The sequence below is a fragment of the Copadichromis virginalis genome, linkage group LG5 (genome assembly GCF_057382275.1).
Source record: "Copadichromis virginalis isolate Kocher_CV1m ecotype Utaka linkage group LG5, C_Virginalis_male_GT1.1, whole genome shotgun sequence".
NCBI lineage: Eukaryota > Metazoa > Chordata > Actinopteri > Cichliformes > Cichlidae > Copadichromis > Copadichromis virginalis.
In genome coordinates this window covers 12,440,990-12,453,536 of record NC_140622.1, presented here as the reverse complement: position 1 = coordinate 12,453,536, position 12,547 = coordinate 12,440,990, and the positions used below count along the sequence as shown (strand labels likewise).

The 12,547-nt window shown below is 37.6% G+C and overlaps 1 long non-coding RNA gene and 1 other non-coding gene across 4 annotated transcripts in view; one reads left to right on the top strand and one right to left on the bottom strand.

The window, feature by feature from the left end:
- Window positions 1-12,547, bottom strand: part of LOC146709023 (uncharacterized) — a 29,172-nt gene that overhangs the window by 15,546 nt on the left and 1,079 nt on the right. Inside the window, exons 2-3 of one of the 3 annotated variants that reach the window (XR_014920411.1) lie at window positions 6,565-6,675; window positions 1,970-2,451 (exon numbers count right to left, since the gene is read on the bottom strand). This is a non-coding gene — a long non-coding RNA (uncharacterized LOC146709023). Of the gene's footprint in view, window positions 1-1,969; window positions 2,452-6,564; window positions 6,771-12,547 lie in introns of those variants that run through there. The other 2 variants (XR_014920410.1, XR_014920409.1) reach the window with 2 other exon arrangements.
- trnaf-gaa (transfer RNA phenylalanine (anticodon GAA)) lies at window positions 1,101-1,173 on the top strand. Its single transcript has one exon. It is a non-coding gene; the product is annotated as a tRNA-Phe (tRNA).

Genomic DNA, 12,547 nt, shown 5'->3' with positions numbered 1-12,547 from the left:
CATCAGGAATAAATGGTCAGGAGTGGCTACCCCAAAAGGTACCTTGTTTTTTTACTTTTTAAATTAACCATCCATTTCTCTTGGCCCACAGCGTGGCAACCAATTTCTATAAATCATGTGAGGACTAAGAAATGCAGAGGACGGAGTGTTGAATTGTAAGGATATCTGTGCAGATACACTTTTATGGAAAAAGCCAGCATTCTTTCTGGCACACAGTGAGGTGATCACAAGCTACAGTGAAGGAGTGCATGTAATGTGAACCAGTAGAAACTGGTTTTATGTGGAATTTTTGGAGCTGATGGCTCTAAGCATCTAAAGTCCATGTCTCACTTCAGCAGAGGCATGTTTCAGCTCAGTGTTTGCAGCTTTTATGTCTAAAGCTAGTTCTCATTAGAGAATAACAAACATATGGGAATACAGGAAAATGGTTCAGGCGGTGTGTAACCTAAAAAAACTGAAAAATGTAGTAGGTTTGTGTAAAGAGGAAGACGCATGATATTGTAAAACTGGGATCAATTTAAGCTTATATTATATTGTATTGTGTATTGGCCTATATACTACTAGCCATCCACTGAATGACACACTGTATGTGACTGCATGCCATTATACGCTAATTTAGGCTGATCTTTCAGTGTATCGTAAATAAGATGTTATTGGTAATAGCTAATGGATGCAGGAAAAGGAAAGAATATCGTTCAAATCTTGTCCAGAGGGCTTGTGGCACTTAATGTCCTGTGATAGAGCGCCCTCTGGTGGGGAAGTTGAAAATTGCAGACGTAGATATTTCATGACCGAGTTTGTGGAGCCTCAAACTATACATTTGAAAGCACAGGCTACGTGAGATATGAAAGTGGAATATGCAGTCCTCTAATGAAATTAGATTTATTATTGTTTTTTAATCGACATAAACTGAAATGCTCATATTACTCAGTTAATTCATTTATGTGGTTTTAAACGGACATGTGCAAACTACTATTAAATGAAACGCGCTCTATATGTATACATTACAGTTTGCAGCTTGTAGTCATCACTACAACCGAAATATAGCGAAACATGTCCATTTTGTTATAACCGGTAGATGGCGGCGTATATTCACGCCAGCCGAAATAGCTCAGTTGGGAGAGCGTTAGACTGAAGATCTAAAGGTCCCTGGTTCGATCCCGGGTTTCGGCAAGCGGGCAATGGGCAAATTTTTTAAGTGTTCCAACTCTCTTTATGCATCATTTTTAAGTGCTACTACTTTAATTGTGATTTTAAACTGCATCTGCATCTGCATTTAAGGAATTGATAAAGAAGTATGTCTAATGTACTGCCAACTACTAGGCCACAAAGGAGTAGCATTTGGTTCAATAGGTTTCTGAAATGTCTGGCTAAAACACTTGAAAAATTATGTAACTATGCAATGTAATGTGCTTGTGTTAAATACCAGTCGCAGCAGACAGCAGAACGCACCAGAGGAGCCTCAATGGGACTGCGGTAGGTATATGGGACCCCCTATGGTACATTTGGATTCTTTGACTGGGTCTCAGCTGTTCTGATCTGAGTGCCAGCCGGGGTGTGTACAAGCAAGAAGGCCTCAGTCCAAGAGAGCAGGCCTGGGACCACAGGGCACCAAATGGGTCACGAATTTGCGTCATTCCTTTTGAAACTGGAATGAACAGCCAACTGGCTCTCTGTGGTGATGTGTTAATCAGCAGCGCAATGATAATGAAAAGACAGAAAGCGGTTCAGGGATCTAACAAGGTGCAAAGTGTTCAGATGGTTTGTGTTTGCATACATAATGTCTGCAGACTCAGAAAGACACTGAAGAGGACTGGTAACAGGAAGGCAGTTGAAGTAGAACAGGTCTGCAGCATTTAGGACTTAGAAGCTGCAGTAATATTCGAACTTTCTCTGAAGAAATGTGACAGTGCTCAGCTGAATGTACTGCAGTTACCAAATATGATATCAGAATACTGAACACTTAAATTATCCTGTAAATAAGACAGTTTTTAAGACACTGGGCGACCAATGTTACTCTGCATTTTTAATATGGATTGTTATATTTAACAGTGACAATGCCGAGAAAACAATGTACACCTTTTCAGCTTAACCACACTTATTTAAAACCCAAACTTTGGCAGATCATTCAAATTAATTGTATGCATTTTCATTGTCTCTCCTCCCTCATTTGTTGCCATGTAATTTGTCACCACATAATATCCTGTGCTGTTGGTTATGCAAGGTTCCCTCTCTCTTCCTCTTCATTGTTGTTCACACTTTCCACTGCTGTCATCTGGTTTCCTGCTGGCTGTTTTCCCAGTGGTCTTGGAGAGCAACAAAGAATGCCTGGAGAAGCCAATCAAGCCCAGTTCACCAATTCAGTTTGGTGGTTGAATAAAAACCTCACAGGTGGAGAGCGGTCCAGCCAGCCGGGCGGATGGACAGGCACAAGGAAAGGATGTTTTTGCTCTAATTAATCAAAAAAAAAATCTATTCAGTAGTGTTCCATTTTCAAGCAGCTCCCACAGACGTCTCGACTAATTTGGAATGGCTTCAAGGCTTGCATAACTGGAGCAAAGTGACTTCTAACCGGCAAACTTTCTGTGCCATTTGCCAAACAGATTGAACAGGTTGAACTAGAAGCAGAGTGGTTCATGACATACGACTCGGCAGGTTTTAGAAATATGCTTTCATAAAGTAAAAAGAATAAATGATCATTGTTATTAGGTTGAGAGTGTGACATCACGCTAAATTCCTATGATGCACTGCAATCTATTATTGCATTTATTATTTATGGGAAAAATACAGAAGAAGCTGCAACTGCAAAACTGCAAAATTGAATTGGTATCTGTACAATTTACAGAAATGTTTAACAGTGCTGAGAGACTGTTACTATTATGCTTTTTTTTTTTAAAGACTGGTACTGGTTTAACTGTGTCTGTCTATCTCCAAAAGTTGATTCTGTTCATCTGGACGTAGCGTTTTGTGGGAGAAACGTTTTGGTCCTGCAGCTGACCTGCAGTCAGCTGAGACTGAAGAAGTCACTTGGATGAGTGACGAAACATTTCTCCCACAAAACGCTGCGTCCAGATGAACAGAATCAACTTTTGGAGATTTACTTCCCTGGATGATTGAGCGTGCATCAAGATGTGTCTGTCTAAATCTCGCAGATTTCTTTGATTATTTTTCTAGCTATATATAAAGCAGCAGTAACTTTTCCAGGTTTTATATTCCTGTACTATTCAGTGTCCTACTCAGGTGTAGTAGAACAAGCTGTAAACACCAAACATGACACGAAACATGACCTGCTAAAGTTTATATGCTGATGGCGTTATCAAATGTCTATTTACACATTTAGCATTTACAGAGCATCATTACTGTTCTCTGGGAGTCATGTTTTTGGTCACCGGATTAAATTAAATCCTGTGTTTACACTCTCTCTGCCTTTGTTTATAACTTCAATGGATAATTGGAAAAATCTGTCTCTTCAGCTGCTGAATGTTCTTCTATGTCACCGACTATAAACAGTGATTAAAGGGGGAAAAAAGAGAGTCAACAGCTGTCATCCCTGTATGTGAGCCGGATTTTAAAACGCACCATGGGTACGACCTACGACTATCATGTGTACCCACATGTTCAGCTTGTGTTCAGATTTTAATTTTATTACTATCCAGTACCACTCTGTGCACATTTGCTTGTCTGTCTCTATTCATCAAGAAAGAAAACTGGAAGCCAGGTCTTGTTAAAAAAAAAAGAAAGATTGACATTGGCTTCTGTTGTTAATGCTGATAAGACAAGAGACAGCAAAAGAGGACATGACAGAGCGAAAAAGTTAACGACACAGTCACTGTAAAATTAAAGAATAACCTCTTTTATTCCTAAAGGCTTTATGTGTCAGGAAATAATATTAAAACATTTAAATAATCTGGTCCTTACCAAGTCTTAAAGTTAGGAAAACCTACAGAGGAACTACAAAAACCCAAAAGCTACATCTGCAGATGTTTAGGTAAGTTTAGGTAGGTGGTTCTTAAAAGCTACTGACTCATGGAGTTCACACAGCTTCTGCATTTTGGTTTAGTTTTTATTAAACAAATAATGACATGATGTAATATGTCAAATGTTGTTGTTCACCTCAGGTTGTATTTAAATCATTTTACAACCTGGCAAGGACCAGATCATTATACATATATAAAACCCTAAAATTTACTTTCTTTTACCCTGACTGCAGGTGCATTTTAACCTGACTGCACACTTTCCTGCTATGTCCTTGTTAAGAATACACAAAAAACGATAGTTGGTCAAAATGAATACATGACCACTTTAGCAAGTGATCTGAGTGATTGATCACACTGGATCTTGGCAGTTATTTTTAGTGCTATCCAAATGTGATCACTTGGATTACACAAACGTACACATGCATAAACGTACACGGTCGGCCTTTATTATCATTACAAACTTCCTTTTTTGACAAGTAAAACATATTACGTGACGAGGACCTGATCAACTTCTCAGCCTTTGTTTACAGTTTCCCCAAAAGTTGTCTTTCGTGTTTGATGGTATGAACAGTCAGATACCTTAAACCACAGTCAGCATCATCCAAACTGTCAGATGCAAGACAAGTATTTTTCTAAGGAGGTCTTGTTGTAAAGCTCTTGTGACATAACCCACCATGATCCATACAGTCATGGTGTGACAAGGGCTTGTTATCTGAGGGAACAGTGACTGACCCCCGCTTTTGTCCTTTGAGACAATAAGTAGGCATTGTCTCCTCAGACTGACTGAGTTCAAAGTAACAAACCCACTCAATGTTCCTTGAACGAGCTCCAAGGACATTAGGAAAGCTTGATTCTCTGTGTTAATCTGTGCAGATGTCATCTCATAGAGTTGTGTTGTTCTTTCACAGCACTGCCCTGACCTTTGTAATTGCTTGGGCGCTGATCTACGTCATTATATCAAAGCCGCAATTGAGTAAAGTCTGCTGTCCTTGCTCTTTTGTTCTCTGCTGAACAATGCAGCTGGACCGGCAGCTGGACTTTTGTAATAAAATAAAAAAGATGCTTCAAATGAAGGTATCTGAGGTAGTTATGCATTACTTGAAAAAAATCTCTAAGAAATTTGTTTTTTGTTAACTTATGGAAAATAATCTACATTTATCTTGTCTGACTAGACCTTTGCTTTCCTCAGTGTATATGTGGCTGGACCACAGGGAAGGTTTGAAGGTTTGTGTAGTTTATTAGCAGGTTTTCATAAGGCAGATGAAGATCATTGACATCATCCACCGGAGACTGACACCACCAGGTGCCCCGGTCACGGTGCTCTGTCTGTGAACCTCCATGTTCGAAAAATTTTGAACACATCACATTCAGTCGTCCCCGTGCTTCTACATTTCACATCCTTTCCCTTTGACTCACACAGGTCAGGTTAATGACCACAGTCGCGGCTGTTACCCAATGCGCTGTGTCACCATGTGCTCTCCAAAAAAGTATTGTCGTCTTAGCCAATCTATCCCTTCCTTCTTCTCTGATGTAAATGTGTGTATGTTTTAGCACGTGTGTTTCACATGGGGTGGTGCCTCTGAGGTTTTTCTACCATCTGCCAAAGGCTTAATAAATGGCCAAATTTAAAATAGAAACTGAGTAATGCATTTAGGAGAGGCCCTGAGATTACAAGAGACAGAGTGGGCTCCAGAAAGCAAACACTTTAAAAAGGTGTGCCCATTCTCTCTCTTTGTCACTGTTCATAAGTGATCTCTCTCTCTCTCTCTCTCACACACACACACACACACACAAGGAGAGAGAACATGGGTGGATGTGTCTCTGGAAAGGATTTGTCTATTGATATCTGTCTGGGGCCTGGCTGCCTGCCACCCCTCACCCCCACACTGCAAACTCAAGTTCATGACCTGTTATGCAACTCTGCTCATTGGCCATTGTAACAGATTTAAAACACATCTGCATCTAAAACAGATGTAGTTTCCATTCGTCACTTAAAAGTAAGTAAGTAAGAAATCACTCATTTGACACCATGCAATAATACTTATGCTCCAGTATTGTAAATATATACAGTGCTGTGAAATGCATTAACAATTTTGTTAATGCATAATTTTTTTTTTTACATATTTGTCACATTTAAGTGATTCATATCAAGTTAATTTGAATTTTAGACAAAGATAATATGACTAAATACAAAATAAAATTTTTAAGTGATGATTTCATTGATTAAGAGATAAAAGCTTCAAAACCTACCTGGCGCTATGCAGAAAACTAACTGCCACCTAAACTTAATAACTGGATGTGCCACGACCTGCAATCAAGCATGTGTGATAACTGGCAACGAGTCTTTCACATTACTGTAGAGGAATTTTGTCGCACTATTCTTTGTAGAATTACTTTAATTCAGCCACACTGGTATGGAGGACCAGCACATTATTATTATTATTATTATTATTATTATTATTATTATTATTATTATTATTATTATTGGGGGGATGTGTGTGAGTCTTCTGGTTCTCCACAGTTTACAGTCAAAGCATCTCAATCTGATTTCAGTCCAGACTTTAACTAGACCACTTCAAAAACTTACATTTGTTATATTTCCGAGGTGGACTTGCTGGTGTGTTTCAGATCACTGTCCTGCTGTTCACTCAAGCTTCTGGTTATGAACAGATGGCCGCACATTCTCCTTCAGGATTTTCTGGCAGAGAGCAGAATTCATGGTTCCATCAGTTACTCATCCTGGATGAGTCATCGGGCAGCAGCAAATTTCTGACTATATTTTTGTTTGATGATCTGAAACATTTAAGTAGGACAAATGTACACAAACGGTAAGAAATCAGGAAGGGGTGAAATACTTTTTTGCAGCACTGTGAATTGTTTTGTAGTGAATAAAACAGCCCACACAAGTACAAACACCACAGTGACATAGCCAAAGCAGTGAAAAAGCACTTTATTGTTGTTTTTTCAGCTAAGATTTAAAGTGTGTTTTTGGCTGGTAAACAAAATGTCTATTGACTGTTATTTAAAAATTACATTTTAATATTAAGTTTGCAAAATATTTTGACTTAGAGTCAGGTATTGCATTCGGTTTCTTCTGGCCTTAAGTGTGTTATCCTATCTTAAATCTGAATATATCTTAAACATATAAAACAGGAAATATAGCAAGTAAAATAGCAACCTAGCATTCCTCATGTGCCAGCTGTATAAAATTACAGAAGAGGATTAGGGCCACTGGAATAAAAAAGTGGGCACGTCTTTTTTTTTCCTTCTTTACCAGAATTCTGAGAAAAAAGTCAGAATTCTGAGATTAAATCAGAATCAGAATACTTTATTGATCCCTAGGGGAAATTATTTTGGTTACAGTGCTCCAGTATAAACAGTAACAAAGACAGACAATACACTAAGTAAGAAATAGACACAATATATACAATATATACATGCATATCTATCTATACACATATAAGTCACTTATTGATAAATAGCTGAATAAGAAAGAAGAGCATGTGCAAAAAGGGTGTAGCTATTGCAGTATACAGCGTGTTAAGTGGATGAGTTGTACAGAGAGATGGCCACAGGCAGGAATGATTTCCTGTGTCGTTCAGTGGTGCTTTTTGGTAATCTCAGTCTCTTGCTGAACGTGCTCCTGTGACTGACCAGCATGTCATGGAGTGGGTAAAGTCACAATTCTGACTTTTTTCTCAGAATGGAAAAGAAGAAAAAAAAATTTGTGCCCACTTTTTTTTCTTTCGGTGGCCCTAATCCTCTTCCATATAAAATAGGGCTGCAAATAATGATTAATTAAAAAAAATTGTGCAGTTTTACACTTTAGATACATTTACTGTTTCTCTGTTATAGTCCAATAAATCAGTCACACATTGAAAGTTTCACTACTTTCCAGTGTTGGGAAGGTTACTTTTAAAATGTATTCCATTACAGAATACAGATTACATGCCCCAAAATGTATTCTGTAACGTATTCCGTTACGTTACTCAATGACAGTAACGTATTCTGAATACTTTGGATTACTTAATATATTATCATGCTTTTTACAACAACGTGAATGTACTATTGCTGTGTGATTTATTACTGTTACTGAAGGTCAGCGACTTCGAACTGTAGTAAAGGGACCTCTGACTAATACGGCGGGGTCCCTGTCGGCTGGTAGCCGAAAAATAGCTTTACTTTGTTGTGTGGGTCAACTTTTCTTGCGAGAGACAGAAAGAGGCGTTGAAAGGCTGCTCCAACGGAACTTATTGTTACTTGTGTCAAGCCAGCCTCCAATTCGAGACTTGCAGTCAAGCCAGCCTCCAGTTTGTTTTACGTTCCCTGTGTATTCAAAGTATTACGGGAATGGATGTGGAAACCGGATTTCAAAATATAAGCCAACTTCGAGTGAATTAACAGATATGTTAAGAACATAATAACATATAATTTAGGCTTTTTTTTTTTTTTTTACAAACTCTAATGTTAGATCTATATGACACAGCCTTGTACCCTAATTGTGCCCTGTCACTATCAAGGCCATCTTATTTTGGATTTCAAAGTAAAAGCCCTGTGAATCTTCATTTTTGAACTACTCTTTCAATGACTTAATAATGCTCTTAAAAGCAAAAGTCGTATTTCCAAATACTATTTGAACTTTATATCAACACTTTCCAACCACAGTCTTTTTCACAGTGATACCATATCAATATCAAGTCAGTCTGATTTTGCCTTTCATAGTAATGGCCCTTTGAAATTGCCGATATTTGATTTAATCTTCTAACGATTCAAAATGCTCTAAAATGAAAAATTCTTGTTTCCACAGGGTAATTCCACCTTAGATCAACAGTATACAGCCCCACAGTGATACCATATCAATATCAAGTCATTCTGATTATGCCTTCCAAAATAAAAGACTTTTTAAATTGTCCATAATTGACCTACCTTTCAGTGATTTCAAAATGCTCTAAAATGGAAATTTCCTGTTTCCACAGGGTAATTCCACTCCAGATCAACAGTATACAATCTCACGATGTTACCATATCAATATCAAGACATTCTGATTTTGCTTTCAAAAATAAAAGCATTTTCAAACTGCCCATATCTGACTTGCTCCTGGAACAATTTCAAAATGCTCTAAAATGGCAAATTCCTGTTTCCACAGGGTAATTCCACCTTAGATCAACAGTATACAACCCCACAGTGATACCATATCAATATCAAGTCACTCTGATTATGCCTTCCTAAATAAAAGCATTTTTAAATTGTCCATAATTGACCTAACTTTCAGTGATTTCAAAATGCTCTAAAATGGAAATTTCCTGTTTCCACAGGGTAATTCCACTCCAGATCAACAGTATACAGCCCCATAGTGATACCATATTAATATCAAGTCATTCTGATTATGCCTTCCAAAATAAATGCCCTTTCAAATTGAGCATATACGACCTACTTTTTTAACGATTTCAAAATGTTCGTAAACAGAATTTTGCTGTTTCCACAGGATAATTTCACTTTAGGTCAACAGTATACAACCTCACGATGTTACCATATCAATATCAAGACATTCTGATTTTGCTTTCAAAAATAAAAGCATTTTCAAACTGCCCATATCTGACTTGCTCCTGGAACAATTTCAAAATGCTCTAAAATGGCAAATTCCTGTTTCCACAGGGTAATTCCACCTTAGATCAACAGTATACAACCCCACAGTGATACCATATCAATATCAAGTCACTCTGATTATGCCTTCCTAAATAAAAGCATTTTTAAATTGTCCATAATTGACCTAACTTTCAGTGATTTCAAAATGCTCTAAAATGGAAATTTCCTGTTTCCACAGGGTAATTCCACTCCAGATCAACAGTATACAGCCCCATAGTGATACCATATTAATATCAAGTCATTCTGATTATGCCTTCCAAAATAAATGCCCTTTCAAATTGAGCATATACGACCTACTTTTTTAACGATTTCAAAATGTTCGTAAACAGAATTTTGCTGTTTCCACAGGATAATTTCACTTTAGGTCAACAGTATACAACCTCACGATGTTACCATATCAATATCAAGTCATTCTGATTTTGCTTTCAAAAATAAAAGCATTTTCAAACTGCCCATATCTGACTTGCTCCTGGAACAATTTCAAAATGCTCTAAAATGGAAAATTCCTGTTTCCACAGGGTAATTCCACTTTAGATCAACAGTATACAGCCCCACAGTGATACCATATCAATATCAAGTCATTCTGATTTTGCCTTCCAAAATAAATGCCCTTTCAAATTGAGCATATACGACCTACTTTTTTAACGATTTCAAAATGTTCTTAAACAGAATTTTGCTGTTTCCACAGGATAATTTCACTTTAGGTCAACAGTATACAACCTCACGATGTTACCATATCAATATCAAGTCATTCTGATTTTGCTTTCAAAAATAAAAGCATTTTCAAACTGCCCATATCTGACTTGCTCCTGGAACAATTTCAAAATGCTCTAAAATGGAAAATTCCTGTTTCCACAGGGTAATTCCACTTTAGATCAACAGTATACAGCCCCACAGTGATACCATATCAATATCAAGTCATTCTGATTTTGCCTTCCAAAATAAATGCCCTTTCAAATTGAGCATATACGACCTACTTTTTTAACGATTTCAAAATGTTCTTAAACAGAATTTTGCTGTTTCCACAGGATAATTTCACTTTAGGTCAACAGTATACAACCTCACGATGTTACCATATCAATATCAAGTCATTCTGATTATGCCTTCCAAAATAAAAGACTTTTAAAATTGTCCATAATTGACCTACCTTTCAGTGATTTCAAAATGCTCTAAAATGGAAAATTCCTGTTTCCACAGGATAATTCCACTTTAGATCAACAGTATACAGCCCCACAGTGATACCATATCAATATCAAGACATTCTGATTATGCCTTCCAAAATAAATGCCCTTTCAAATTGAGCATATACGACCTACTTTTTTAACGATTTCAAAATGTTCTTAAACAGAATTTTGCTGTTTCCACAGGATAATTTCACTTTAGGTCAACAGTATACAACCTCACGATGTTACCATATCAATATCAAGTCATTCTGATTATGCCTTCCAAAATAAAAGACTTTTTAAATTGTCCATAATTGACCTACCTTTCAGTGATTTCAAAATGCTCTAAAATGGAAAATTCCTGTTTCCACAGGGTAATTCCACTTTAGATCAACAGTATACAGCCCCACAGTGATACCATATCAATATCAAGACATTCTGATTATGCCTTCCAAAATAAATGCCCTTTCAAATTGAGCATATACGACCTACTTTTTTAACGATTTCAAAATGTTCTTAAACAGAATTTTGCTGTTTCCACAGGATAATTTCACTTTAGGTCAACAGTATACAACCTCACGATGTTACCATATCAATATCAAGTCATTCTGATTTTGCTTTCAAAAATAAAAGCATTTTCAAACTGCCCATATCTGACTTGATCCTGGAACAATTTCAAAATGCTCTAAAATGGAAAATTCCTGTTTCCACAGGGTAATTCCACTTTAGATCAACAGTATACAGCCCCACAGTGATACCATATCAATATCAAGTCATTCTGATTTTGCCTTCCACAGTAAAAGCCTTTTCAAATTGTCCACAATTGACCTACCTTTCAGTGATTTCATCCATCCATCCATCCATTCGCTTCCGCTTATCCTTTTCAGGGTGGCGGGGGACGCTGGAGCCTATCCCAGCTGTCATAGGGCGAAAGGCGGGGTACACCCTGGACAGGTCGCCAGTCTGTCGCAGGGCTAACACATAGGGACAGACAACCATTCACACTCACATTCACTCGCACATTCACACCTAGTGACAATTTGGATTAATCAGTTAACCTATCCCCACAAGCTGCATGTCTTTGGACGGTGGGAGGAAGCCGGAGTACCCTGAGAGAACCCACGCAAACACGGGAAAAACATGCAAACTCCACACAGAAAGACCCCGGCCTGATGGTGGAATTGAACTCAGGACCTTCTTGCTGTGCGGCAACAGTGCTAACCACCGTGCCACCGTGCTGCCGACATTTTTAAAACATTCTGAAATAATTGAAAGAGTATATCACATATGGACAAATTCGACGGGCCATTAATTTGAAAGGCGAAATCAGACCAACATGAAATTTACATGGTTTTACTGTCGGGTTGGATACTGTTGATCTAAAGTGGAATTATCCTGTGGAAACAGCATCTTTCAATTTAAGAGCATTTTGAAATCGTTAAAAGAGTACGTCGTCTACGGGCAATTTGAAAATACTTTTATTTTGGAAGGCAAAATCAGAGTGACTTGATCTTAACATCGTATCTCTGTGGGGTTGTATACTGTTGATCTAAAGTGGAATTGTCCTGTTGAAACATGAATTTTTCATTTAAGAGCATTTTGAAATCGTTAAAAGAGTAGGTCGTATATGGGCAATTTGAAAAGGCTTTTATTTTGGAAAGCAAAATCAGAATGACTTGATATTGATATGGTATCACTGTGGGGTTGTATACTGTTGATCTGAGGTGGAATTACCCTGTGGAAACAGGAATTTTCCATTTT